At 57.2% G+C, this 11,577-nt stretch overlaps 1 long non-coding RNA gene and 1 pseudogene across 2 annotated transcripts in view; one reads left to right on the forward strand and one right to left on the reverse strand.

Annotated features, from left to right (window-relative positions):
* The window catches only part of LOC144149382 (uncharacterized), a 49,302-nt gene extending 40,099 nt beyond the window's left edge, over nt 1–9,203 (forward strand). Inside the window, exon 3 of one of the 2 annotated variants that reach the window (XR_013318288.1) lies at nt 9,070–9,181. This is a non-coding gene — a long non-coding RNA (uncharacterized LOC144149382). Of the gene's footprint in view, nt 1–9,069 lie in introns of both variants that reach the window. The other variant, XR_013318287.1, reaches the window with a different exon arrangement.
* Nucleotides 5,186–6,553, reverse strand: LOC144149379 (uncharacterized; annotated as a pseudogene).
* Nucleotides 9,204–11,577: the final 2,374 nt, after the last annotated feature.

The following is an 11,577-nucleotide window of genomic DNA, read 5'->3' on the forward strand; positions in this document are numbered from 1 at the left end:
GAAAAATTTGTGGGGAGAAAAAACAACTAAACAAACAAATCTATCTGCAAAAAATAATGGCATAATTACTTCTGATGATGTTTATGGATGTGTGCGCATTGCAAGTGTTGCCAGCTTTGGGGAACATAGTTGCCAGCTTAGCTGTGAGGTGCAGTGTTCAGCGTCGGTTGAGTAGCAAACTTTATTCACAACAAAGGTAGAAGGGCAGGGTGTGGAGTTGAGGGTGGAATCATATTTCCAGGACTCCAGTGGCTCTTTCCAGAAGTTTTCGCTGACTAGAGAGGTCCGAGCTTGACAGTGCCGCTTCCCAGGACCCTATTGATGTGTTGTAGTTATTCTGTTGCCATATGGTCGGGCAGTTCCATACAGTATGGAAGAGGTCTGTCTTCTGATGGCATTTATGGCATTCTTCGTTGTACTTATCCGGAAACAAGTGCTTATCTGGACTTATGTGGGTAGGTATTGGTCTGGGTTTGCAGGCCTTCGTCCACACTGACTGCAGCTGCGTCGCTGTGGCTTGAAAGTCGCCTTCTGTGTCTCCGGTTAGGTAGGATGCCACGTCCTTTGCTGTCACCTGTCTCCTCAGCAGTCGCTCAGTCACTCTGGACACCGCCTGCAGGGCCAGGTCCCGTACCTCACTGTCAGACGATGACAGCAGCTTAAAGGCACCATCAATGCGGCAGGCGCCAGTGATGTTTGCTGCCTCTGCGATCCCTGCGGCCCCTTCTCCGGCACTCCCATACAGATATTTGTTGGAGGAGTTTGCGGGAAGGTACAGGGTGCGTTTGATCAGAGGCCGCAGGGTGTCGTCAAGCCGCCGCCAGTCTTCCTTCCCCACGGCTCCCACCCTCATGGCGAAGTTGAGGGCCGGGTAAAGAAAGGTTTTTATGGCGTCCAGCCTCTGCCATGGGGCCAGCATAGATGTCAGCAGGCGTCTCCCCAGTGTGATGGCGTCGTCCACGCAGGCGGTGTCCGGTAGCAGTCTGTATCCCACTGGGCGGCCGAGGAAGGTATGTCCCTCGAAGTCCCTCATGTAGGGGATTGCTGCCTCCCAGATGACGAACTGCGTAGGCCTTGTGCCCACGGGTTGCTTGCCCGACATGTGCAGTGACCGGCATTTGGCGGGGTTCAGTTGTAGTCCCAGCCGGGACGACAGGGCTGCCACCATGTTGATTCGAGCCTGCAGTTCGGCTGGGTTGTTTCCAAGGGGGGTGAGGTCGTCGGCATAGGCAAGGATCTTGTGTTGCTGCTCACCCCCCTAGACTGCTCGGATGACAGGGTCGAGCACCAGGTTAAACAGCAGTCCACTCAATGGGCAGCCCTGCCGTATCCCTGCCTGGTTGGTAATTGGCTCTGTTGATCCTCCCACACTGATGATCTGTGTGGTATTGCCTTCGTATAGATCCTGGATGATGCTTGTGAAGGCGTCTCCGGCTCCCGCACCACGAACTGCATCCGCGAGGGCGTTGTGGGCCACGGACCCAAAGGCGTTAGCGTATTCCAGGAACGGCACGCACAGGTCGCCCCCACCTGACCGCGCCGCGTCAAGGCGCTCCTGCAGCACAAAGTTGTGTTCGAACACCCCATCGTGCGGCAGGAACCCCTTTTGGCATTGCGACAGGATCCCATGGTCGCACAACCACCCCTGCAGCCGGGATGCAAGGCATCCGGCATACAGTTTGGAGATTGTGTGGCCAAGGGATATGGGGCGCCAGTTTGTGGGGTCCCCGGGCTCGCCTTTCTTGAAGATCATCACAGTGTGGGATGTCTTCCAGCACTCAGGGACTTGCCGGTGCCGCAGGCAGCAGTTGAATGCTGCTGTCAGGAAGCTTCCCCCTGGGTCCACAGCCCGCCAGTGCTGATAGGTGAGCGAGTCACTGCCAGGGGCAGTGTTTTCACACCACCGGAGTCTTCCTGCTACCTCCTCCTCCGTGAAGGCAGCGAGGTTAAGCTCCCCAGGGGCAGGCAGTCGTTGCGTCAGGAGGGACGTGTCGGCTTCTTTCGGTCCCCAGACGGTGGAGAAATGTGCCTCTAGTTCGTCAGGTGTTATCGGGTACAGGGTGGATGGCCCCTCTGTGATGAGCCGTACCGCGCGGCGGCGGTTGCGGCGGTAGAGAGATTGAATTTGCTCAACATTTTCTGGGTTGACCTCTCTCCGCGGTCGTCCTTCAGCAGTGGCCTTGGGCAGCTTTACGGTAGTGGCTACCGCGGTGATGGCGCTTTCCAGGGTTTGTTCGAATTCAGCCCAGTTGTTTTCGTCTGGTGGGTTTTTTAGGAGTTGCCTTGGCCGTTTTGTGTGTGCGGCTAGGGCAGTGCTGTTGTCTTCGAGGGTGGGCGGTGCTGCCTCCTGGGTACCCCCTTGCTGGGTGCTCTCTTCCAGGTCACCTCCCTGGTCAGAGCAGTCCTGGGAGAGCACAGTGGTGTTCTGCTCCGGTTCCTCGGTCACCGTGGATGGAGGGTTGGCGTTGAGGAGGAGTGGGTAGACATCCGTGGTGGGGTTTATGGGGGTCTGCAGTAGCGGCGAATGTTGCATACCGCTAGCGTCTCGGGGTGTGGGCGTCTGCGGTTCCTCAGTTGCCATGGATGGAGGGTTGGCAGTGAGGGGGGGTGGGTAGACGTCCGTGGTGGGTCTTATGGGGGTCTGCAGTAGCGGCGAATGTTGCATACCACTAGCGTCTCGGGGTGTGTGCGTCTGCGGTAGCGGCGAATTTTTCATACCGCTAGCTTGAAGGTTACTGATGGATATGCCGGTGGCTGGGTAGTGACTTGGTTCGCTGGTTGTCGCTGCGTTGAAGGGGTGCTGCATCTGGGTGTTGCAGCCAGGCCCAGTATGATGCTGCTTGTGTCCCGTGCCGGTGTGGCCAGTCGGGGCGGCAAATGGAGCATGCCGTCCACTGGACAGTGCGTGGGGTGACCGGCGGGAGGTTGTGACACCAACGTGGCTGTGGGTGACGGTGAATGTGGCATGCCGACAGCAGGGGTGGTGTCCGTGACTGGGGTGGCAGAGCTGGGTTCTTCACGTGCTGCGTATAAGGCAGCCTGTTTTTTGTGGCGCTGGCGGTGGTTGTCCAGGCCTTTTCGGGATGGGAAGGAGGCAGGGCATCTGTCGCAGCAGTGGCGTTCCTGGGTTGCGGCTGCCGTCAGGTTGTCCCCGGTCAAGCAGGGGTGGGTGGATGGCCGCGTTCCCAACTTGGCACCGCATAGGGAGCAGCGTTCCTGGGTTGCGGCTGCCGTCAGGTTGCCCCCGGTCAAGCAGGGGTGGGTGGATGGCCGCGTTCCCAACTTGGCACCGCATAGGGAGCATTGGTGTATTGTCGTGCGGATCCGTATCCCGTGGTCCCCCTCCAGGTGGCGCTGGAGTGACTGTCTACGGCTTGTCCACACGGCGGGAGAGTAGCTCGCTTGGCAGCCATCCTCTGTGCACCGGAAGGTGATTGGTGCGGGGAAGAAGATTGTAAGGGCTTCTCCCTCGCGTTGTGGCTGTAGCCCCGTAGGTGGTGAGGGGGTCAGACTGGGTGCAGGAGATGGGACGGGGATCCGGCTCCTTCGGCGGTGCCCGTTCGGTAATGTAGCCCTTGGTTCCGTGCTGGCAAGTGGTGATAGGTCTGGTACCCGGGTCTGAGAGCAGTTCCCCAATGTTGGTGACGCCATGGGTGAGCAGCATCACCGATTGGCGGTAGCTGAAGCCAGAGTCACCAGGGATTCAGGTCCGGGCCCAGGTTCCAGGAGCCAGCCAGGGGCAGTCAGGAGGGCACGTGAGCACTTTGGGCCAGTTTCTGGGCAGCAGGGAGCTGATCCAGATGTTTAGGAGTTCGGGCCGGGGTCCAGGCTTCAGGGGCCAGCCAGGGTTCAGCGGGCAAGCAGGGGGGCACGGCAGTACTTCGACGGGTAGGTTGGGGTCCAGGGGTCAGCTCCCAGGCAGCAGGAGGCTGTTCCAGGTGACCTGGTGTCCAGGCTGGAGTCCAGGCACCAGGGGGCAGCAGGCAAGCAGGGGGCTCAGCAACACTTGGGCAGGCAGGCTGGGGTCCGGTAGTCCGGTCCCAGGCAGCATGAAGCTGGCCGGGTGACCAGGAGTTCGGGCCGGAGTCCAGGCTCCGGGGGCCAGCCAGGGGGCAGCGGGCAAGCAGGGGCGGCACGGCAGCACTTAGGCAGGCAGGTAAGTGCCTAGGGTCCAGGTCCCGGGTAGTAGGCTGCTGTTCCAGGTGACCGGGAGTTAGGGCCGGGGTCCGGGCTCCAAGGCCAGCCAGGGGGCAGCAGGCAAGCAGGGGGGGCACAGGATCACTTGGGCAGGCAGGCAAGTGCCCAGGGTCCAGGTCCCGGGCAGCAGGGTGCTGTTCCAGGTGACCAGGAGTTCGGGCCAGGGTCCGGGCTCCAAGGCCAGCCGGGGGGCAGCAGGCAAGCAGCGGGGGCACAGGATCACTTGGGCAGGCAGGCAAGTGCCCAGGGTCCAGGTCCCGGGCAGCAGGGTGCTGTTCCAGGTGACCAGGAGTTCGGGCCAGGGTCCGGGCTCCAAGGCCAGCCGGGGGGCAGCAGGCAAGCAGCGGGGGCACAGGATCACTTGGGCAGGCAGGCAAGTGCCCAGGGTCCAGGTCCCGGGCAGCAGGGTGCTGTTCCAGGTGACCAGGAGTTCGGGCCAGGGTCCGGGCTCCAAGGCCAGCCGGGGGGCAGCAGGCAAGCAGCGGGGGCACAGGATCACTTGGGCAGGCAGGCAAGTGCCCAGGGTCCAGGTCCCAGGCAGCAGGGTGCTGTTCCAGGTGACCAGGAGTTCGGGCTTCAGGGGTCAGCCGGGTTGCAGTAGGCAGGCAGGCAGGCAGGGCGGCACAACACTTTCAACAGGGCAAGCTCATGCGTAATCAGGACAGCAGCAGGTCCATCCAGGTCCAGGGCAGCAGGTCCAAGCTCCAGGGTTGAGGGCGTCCAGGGGTGTCAGGAGCTCCCGAATGGTAAGGTACTAAGGTACTATACCCACTAAAATATACAAGTATAAAAGTCAGAACAACAGCGTAATAAATGAACATTTAGAATTGATCACACCAAGAACTTGAAATACAAAGTACCACCGAATGCATCAGCAGCAGATCAACTAAAGGAAACAAATACCCAACAAACAAAAATAAAGAAACAAAAAAAAACTCACAAAAACAGCGAACACAAACACACCAACAGTGCATACATATTAAAAAAGAAAAAAAAAAACAAGCACTCAGAAAGGTAATGAAACTGGGGTGGGGGCAGGATTCATTGGATGATCCACCTCAGTCAGGCAGGGCCTGGCCGGTCACATGGGTGACGTAGATGTTCCGGGAGCAGGCGATCGTTTCACTAACCACTAGCCTCTTCATGGTCCGCAAGTAGCTGCGACTGCATAACCGCTTCAATGTTGCGTCATTGGCTGGGTCCCAAGAACCTAGTGCACCCACCACCACGGCATCCACTGTTACTCTCTGGTACCGCCGGAGGAGGAACTGGCGCACAGGCTCGTACTTGCTCCGCTTGTGTTCGCGAGCGACGCGCAGGGCCTCCCGGCGGTTCTCAAAGGGACAGCAGATGTCAAGCACGATCGCCTCTTCGCCTCTTCGCCTCGAGAGAGGACCAGGTCAGGGCGAAGGTTCGTGTTGCCTACTGGCCGGTTCTCGTGAGTGGTGGTAAACTTCTTCAGAGCGGCGTTCTTAATGCGGTGGACGATGCGGTTATGCCGGTCAGTGAGCGCCTGGCTCTGTCTCATACAATGGCATATGACATGAGGCAATGTCTCGGGTTGTGTTCCGCAAACGCGACACCTCTGGTCGGTGTTACGTGCCCATGGTCTCGCAGCATTCAGGGGAAGGAGATTCAACCGTGCCTTATGAATGAATCGCCAATCAGTGAACCTTGTGTACTTCCCGGTGCGCATGAAATGGGAGCTCGCTCGATCGGCTGCCACACACTCCATGACCTTCCCTTGATTGGGGCGCTGTTTCAGTGCGATGTCGTGAGCCTCTGCGAGATGTTGGCGTAGAGTTCGCATTACCCTTCGTCTGTGCTTTGGCGCTAGGGTGACGGTGCCGTTGTTGATGCGTGCTCCTTCAGTGTGCAGTTCCCACGTGATGCCCATTCTTCTTGACGCTTTCCTAGCCTCTGTCCATATGGAGCGGAGCTCGGTTGACTTGGCACGGAAGTCTCCCTCTGTCTCGCCATTCAGGTACTGCTCTATGTCCACCTGTTCCGCCTCTCTCCGTAGCCGTTTTGATGTTACAGTGTGCACCGCCTCAAGGGCCATGGTGCGGACTTCGGCATCGGTTGAAGAGAGCAGTTTAAATGCTGCATAAATGCGACATGCGTCGCTCGTGTCGTCTGCTCTGGGGAGGCCAACGGCGCCTCCGGCCGAGCTGCCATACAAGTAGTCATTGCTGGCATTCTTGGGGAGGTATAATGTCTGCTTCAGGAGTGGGCGAAGTGCGTCGTCTAAGGCCTGCCATTCGGTTTTGCCAAAGGTCCCGCACCGCATGGCAAAATTCAACGCCGGATAGAGAAATGTCTTCACCGCATCCACTCGCTGCCAGGGGGCCAGCATCGAGCCGAGAAACTTTTTCCCAGTGGCAATGGCATCCTGAATGGTTGTGTCGCTGTTGAGGATGCGGTATCCGACGGGCCGCCCGAGGAACTCGTGGCTGTCATAGTCGTTTATGTAAGGCACCTCCACATCCCCAACCTTGAAAGGTGTAGGTCGTGTGCCGACGGGTTGTTGGCCCGACAAGTGCAATGTTTTACACTTTGCTGGCTTTAGTTTCAAGCCTATTTGTGTGGCAAGAGAGTGGATGGTGGAAATCCTTTCTTGAAGCGTGGGGGGTCGTCGGCGAGGGGTGTTAAATCGTCCGCGTATGCCAGGATGTTGTGGCGCGCCCCTCCCCCCTGCACGGCTGTGATGATGGCATTGATGACCATGTTAAAAAGAAGCCCACTCAATGGGCACCCCTGTCGAATTCCAGATTTTATGGGGATAGGTTCGGTGGCTCCGCTGCCGCTGATGCCGGTCGTGGTGTTATTGGTGTAGAGTTCACGGTTGATGTCACTGAATACCTCTCCAGCACCCGCTCCTAGGACTGCGTCTATCAGGGCATTGTTGGGGACAGACCCGAATGCATTTGCAAAATCGAGGAAGGCGATGCATATGTCGGATCTGCTGATGCGCGCGTCATCCATCCTCTGCTGTAGTACAAAGTTATGTTCAAAAACACCGTCGTAAGGCATAAAGCCTTTCTGGCACCAGGAGAGGATGTTGTGTATTCCGATCCAGGTTTGTAGACGAGATGCCAGGCACCCCGCGTAGAGTTTAGCGATGGTGCAACCTAGGCTGATTGGCCGGTAGTTGGCCAGGTCATTCTCGTCTCCCTTCTTGTGGATCAGAATTGTACGTGATTCCTTCCAGCCAGCGGGTGTACGACGGTAGCGAATGCACAGATTGAATACTGCACACAAAAATGCTCCCTCTGGGTCGACCGTCCTCCATCCATCCAACCATGCTCCATGCTCCAACCGTCCTCCGTCCGTCTAAAATAGAGTTTATTGAAATGCTTCAAACAATACACAACGGGGTAGAGATTAGGACAACGCAAATACAAGCAAATAACGCGATATTAGTAAATCATACACTTAACAATGTAACTGGCAGTAAAGTAATAATTGTAACAAAGCTAGCATCTGCAACACAAAACAAAGGATTAGACAAATGAACCCATCAATATCATAAAGCTAGCAAGCAGTACAAAACAACAAAAAGAGAAGAAACACTCACAAAAAAAAATACAACAACAAATGACGAAGAAAAGAGAAAAAGGCGGAAAAGCATTGCTTCTGTCCCGTCGCTGGACAGAAGCGGTCATCAGAACCTCCTCACGTTGGCAGGTCGAGAGTTTGTCGCTTCCCAGTCACGTGCATTGCGTATATGTTTCTTGAACAGGCCACAGTTTCGCTCACTGCAAGCTTCTTCATCGTCTTCAGATATGAGCGGCTGCAGAACCGGCGTAGAATGCGGTCATTGGCCGGGTCCCATGAGCCAAGGGCCCCAATCACTACCGCACTCACCGTTACTTGTTGGTACCTTCGCAGGAGCCATCTGCGTACCGGTTCGTACTTCTCGACCTTTTGTTCTCTGGCCTTGAGGAGGGCCTCGGGCCGGTTGTCGAATGGGCAACATACGTCGATGACTACTGCTTCTTCTCCTCTTGCTAGAACCAAGTCCGGACGAAGCATGGTGTCCCCTACGGCGGTGTTCTCATGCGTCACCTTGTACTTGTTCTTTGCCGCGTTTTTCACTCTGTTGACAATCCGGTTGTGCCTGTCGGTCATAGCCGTGCTGTGGGTCATGCAGTGACAAATTACGTGTGGGAGGGTTTCCGGTTGTTTTCCGCATACCCTGCAGGCTTTGTCGCTGGTGGTGTTCCAAGGCCGTGCTGCGTTCAGGGGCAAGAGGTTGAGGCGCGCCTTGTGGATAAACCGCCAGTCCGTGAAGCGTGTGTAGTTACCGGTGCGCATGAAATGCGAGCTCGCACGATCCGCCGCGACACACTGGAGTACCTTTCCTTGATTAGGCTTGGAATGGAGGGAGGCATCGTGTTCCGATTGCAGGTGGCTGCGTATCGTCTTCATTACTTTGGAGCGGTAAACCGTCCAACCATGCTCCATGCTCCAACCGTCCTCCGTCCATCTAAAATATACTACACTTTGATCTTAGCCAAAGGGCCGAGAAGCGATAGCGTTAATTAACTTTCTAATTAGTCTCCGACGCGCAACACAACACGAGCAAAATGGTGGCCACAAGGCAAGCCCAAACATTGGCAGCCGGCACTCGCCCCGCGGCAGCCTTCGCCACGCGTCGAGCTTCACCGCAGGGCACGCGGTCACTCTTTTGTATGTTCTCTGTACATTCAACGCGCAGGAGACAGCTAACGATTCTATCGTCATTGCTATCACGCTGTTCTTTTTTGTCTTTGTTGTACTATGACAAGTGTGTGGCGCACCCCAACCCTGATATTCGTTGGCCGCTAAGTTCACTGTTCATCTTCATCTAAGTTCATCTTCTGCTTCGAGATGTACAGCAGTGGGCCTGGAAGGAGGAGCAGGACTTGGCCTTCCAGCGCAGCAAGGAGCTGATCACCAAGGCTCCTGTGCTGGTGCACTTCGATCCGGCCAAGCCTGTGGTCCTGACTGTAGATGCGTCGCCGTACGGCGTGGGAGCTGTCCTGGCCCACCGGGAGAAGAATGGCCATGAACACCCTGTGTCGTTTGCATCCCGTCGGCTCCATGCTGCAGAACAGCGGTACAGCCAGCTGGACAAGGAAGGCCTGGCCCTCATGTTCGAGGTTGAGCGCTTCCACCAGTACCTGTGGGGCCGAAAGTTTGAGGCGGTCACGGACCACAAGCCACTGCTGGGACTGCTGGGGCCTGACAAGGCGGTTCCAGTGCAGGCGTCGCCTCGAGTGGTGCGCTGGGCCTTGAGGCTCGCGGCCTACAGCTACCGGCTGGTCTACCGTCCAGGAAATGACCTGGCACCTGCTGACGCCCTGAGCCAACTGCCCCTGCCAGAGGTGCCGGCTGCTGTTCCTGAGCCTGCCGAAGTGTTCATGCTGGAGCACGCTTACCCGGAGGTGCTGTCCAGATCGGCGGTGTTGCAGGCGACCAGCCGAGATCCAGTCCTGTCGCAAGTGGTCAAGGCGGTGTCCCGAGGGGAGGAGTTGGCTGAGCGGACGTACAGCCACAAGGCCGCTGAGCTGAGCCTGCAGCAGGGCTGCCTGCTGTGGGGTTCCAGGGTGGTGATTCCACAGAGCCTGCGGTCCAGAGTCTTGAAGTTGCTGCATGCGGGTCATCCAGGCGTGGAGAAGACCAAGATGGTGGCCCGGTCCCACGTTTGGTGGCCTGGCCTGGACCAGGACATTGCTCGCATGGTGCAGAGCTGCCAAGTCTGCCAGGAGAACCAGCGAGCCTCGCGCCATGTGATCACCCCCTGGCCGTTCCCAGAGAGACCCTGGTCCCGCCTGCACGTGGATTTCGGGGGGCCCTTCAAGGGCCACTACTTCCTGGTGGTGGTGGATGCCTTCTCCAAGTGGGTGGAGGAGGTACTGGCAGTCAGCACTCCCTCGGCAGGAGCAACCATTGCGGTGCTGCGGCAAGTCTTCGCAGCCCAGGGGTTGCCAGACGTCATCGTGTCCAACAACGGTCCTGCTTTTGCCAGCGAGGAGTACCTGGCATGCTGACGAAAAACGGAATCCGTCTGATGATGGTTCCGCTGTACCACCCTGCGTCGAATGGTGCTGCTGAGCGGGTGGTGAAAACAGTGAGACAAGCTTAAGAAGAGCAAGGCTGGGGATTTCTGGACGCAGGTTGCCATACTCCTGTTCCAGTACCGGACCACACCCCACGACGTCACGGGCGCCGTACCCCCTGCGAGCTCCTGTTGGGCCGGATGGTGAAGACACCGTTGTACGTGTTGCACCCAGACCTCCGGTCCACAGCGCTCTTGAAGCAGCTCAAGCAAAAGCTGGCGGCCGACCAAGGTTGCTGTCCTGGGCCTTTGCCAGAGTCTGGGGCTCCGGTCTTCGCCAGGAACTTCCGGCCTGGTCCAGCCTGGTCCGCCGGGCATGTGGTCTCTCCTGCGAGTGCGTCGTCACTGCTCGTTCGTATGTCGGACGGGACCACGTGGCACCGGCAACCTCAGCCGCCCCTTCAGGACGCCAGCAGGCAGGGGAGCCAGCTACACCGACCGCTGCCAGCACAGCACCAGGGGCTGGTGCTGCTCGCGCCACTGTGGAGCCTCGTGCAAGTCCTGCGACAGCTGCAAGGCTAGCTGACGGTGCGAGAGTGACACAGGCAGCACCGGATGCTGCCACACCTGCATCGACATCTGTGCTTAGGCGGAGTGCGAGACTACGGACACCGCCATAGTGTTACTCTCCGAGGTGACAGGTGTTGTTTCGTGTTTGTGTAGGACAAACAAACTTGGGGGTGAGGGGTGTGACAAGTGTGTGGGGAACCCCAACCCTGATATTTGTTGGCCGCTAAGTTCAGTGGCCCCACCAGGCTTGGTGGGCAACATTGTGGGTGGCCGGAGAATAAACACTGCCGAGCACGGCTGCTCGCGGTCAGTCAACGTCACCACCTGCACGCTGCATGTCGTCTCTCGGCTAGAGGGTACCCCTACCCTCCCAGGTTCACGAACGCGGGTCTAAATCGTGACAGTACCTATCACAAATGTTTGAGATGTCCTTTCTTGACAAAATGCTGACCCGTGACAGTTCTCCACTGGAAGCATCGACACCTGACCACAGTCGCTGCAGAATAGTTGTTTTTGCTTCCCTATCTCCAGCTGACCTAACAGTATACAAAAAGTGTAAGATTCACAGCATGTGTGGCACTGTCAATCATCTGGACGTGTTAACTACATGTAACCTGGGTTTTATTTTTTCTGAATTTGAGCAATAAATTTTTAGAAATAATCAAATTTGCAAGTGAGAAAGAAACATGGTCTTCAATACTGTCAATCAGAAATTTCAGTAGAGAAAAGCAATATAGAAAAGCATGCACACACGTACCCACTTGAAA

This window comes from Haemaphysalis longicornis, unplaced genomic scaffold (genome assembly GCF_048455015.1).
Source record: "Haemaphysalis longicornis isolate Haplotype H1 unplaced genomic scaffold, Haemaphysalis longicornis Haplotype H1 scaffold_8, whole genome shotgun sequence".
Lineage (NCBI taxonomy): Eukaryota > Metazoa > Arthropoda > Arachnida > Ixodida > Ixodidae > Haemaphysalis > Haemaphysalis longicornis.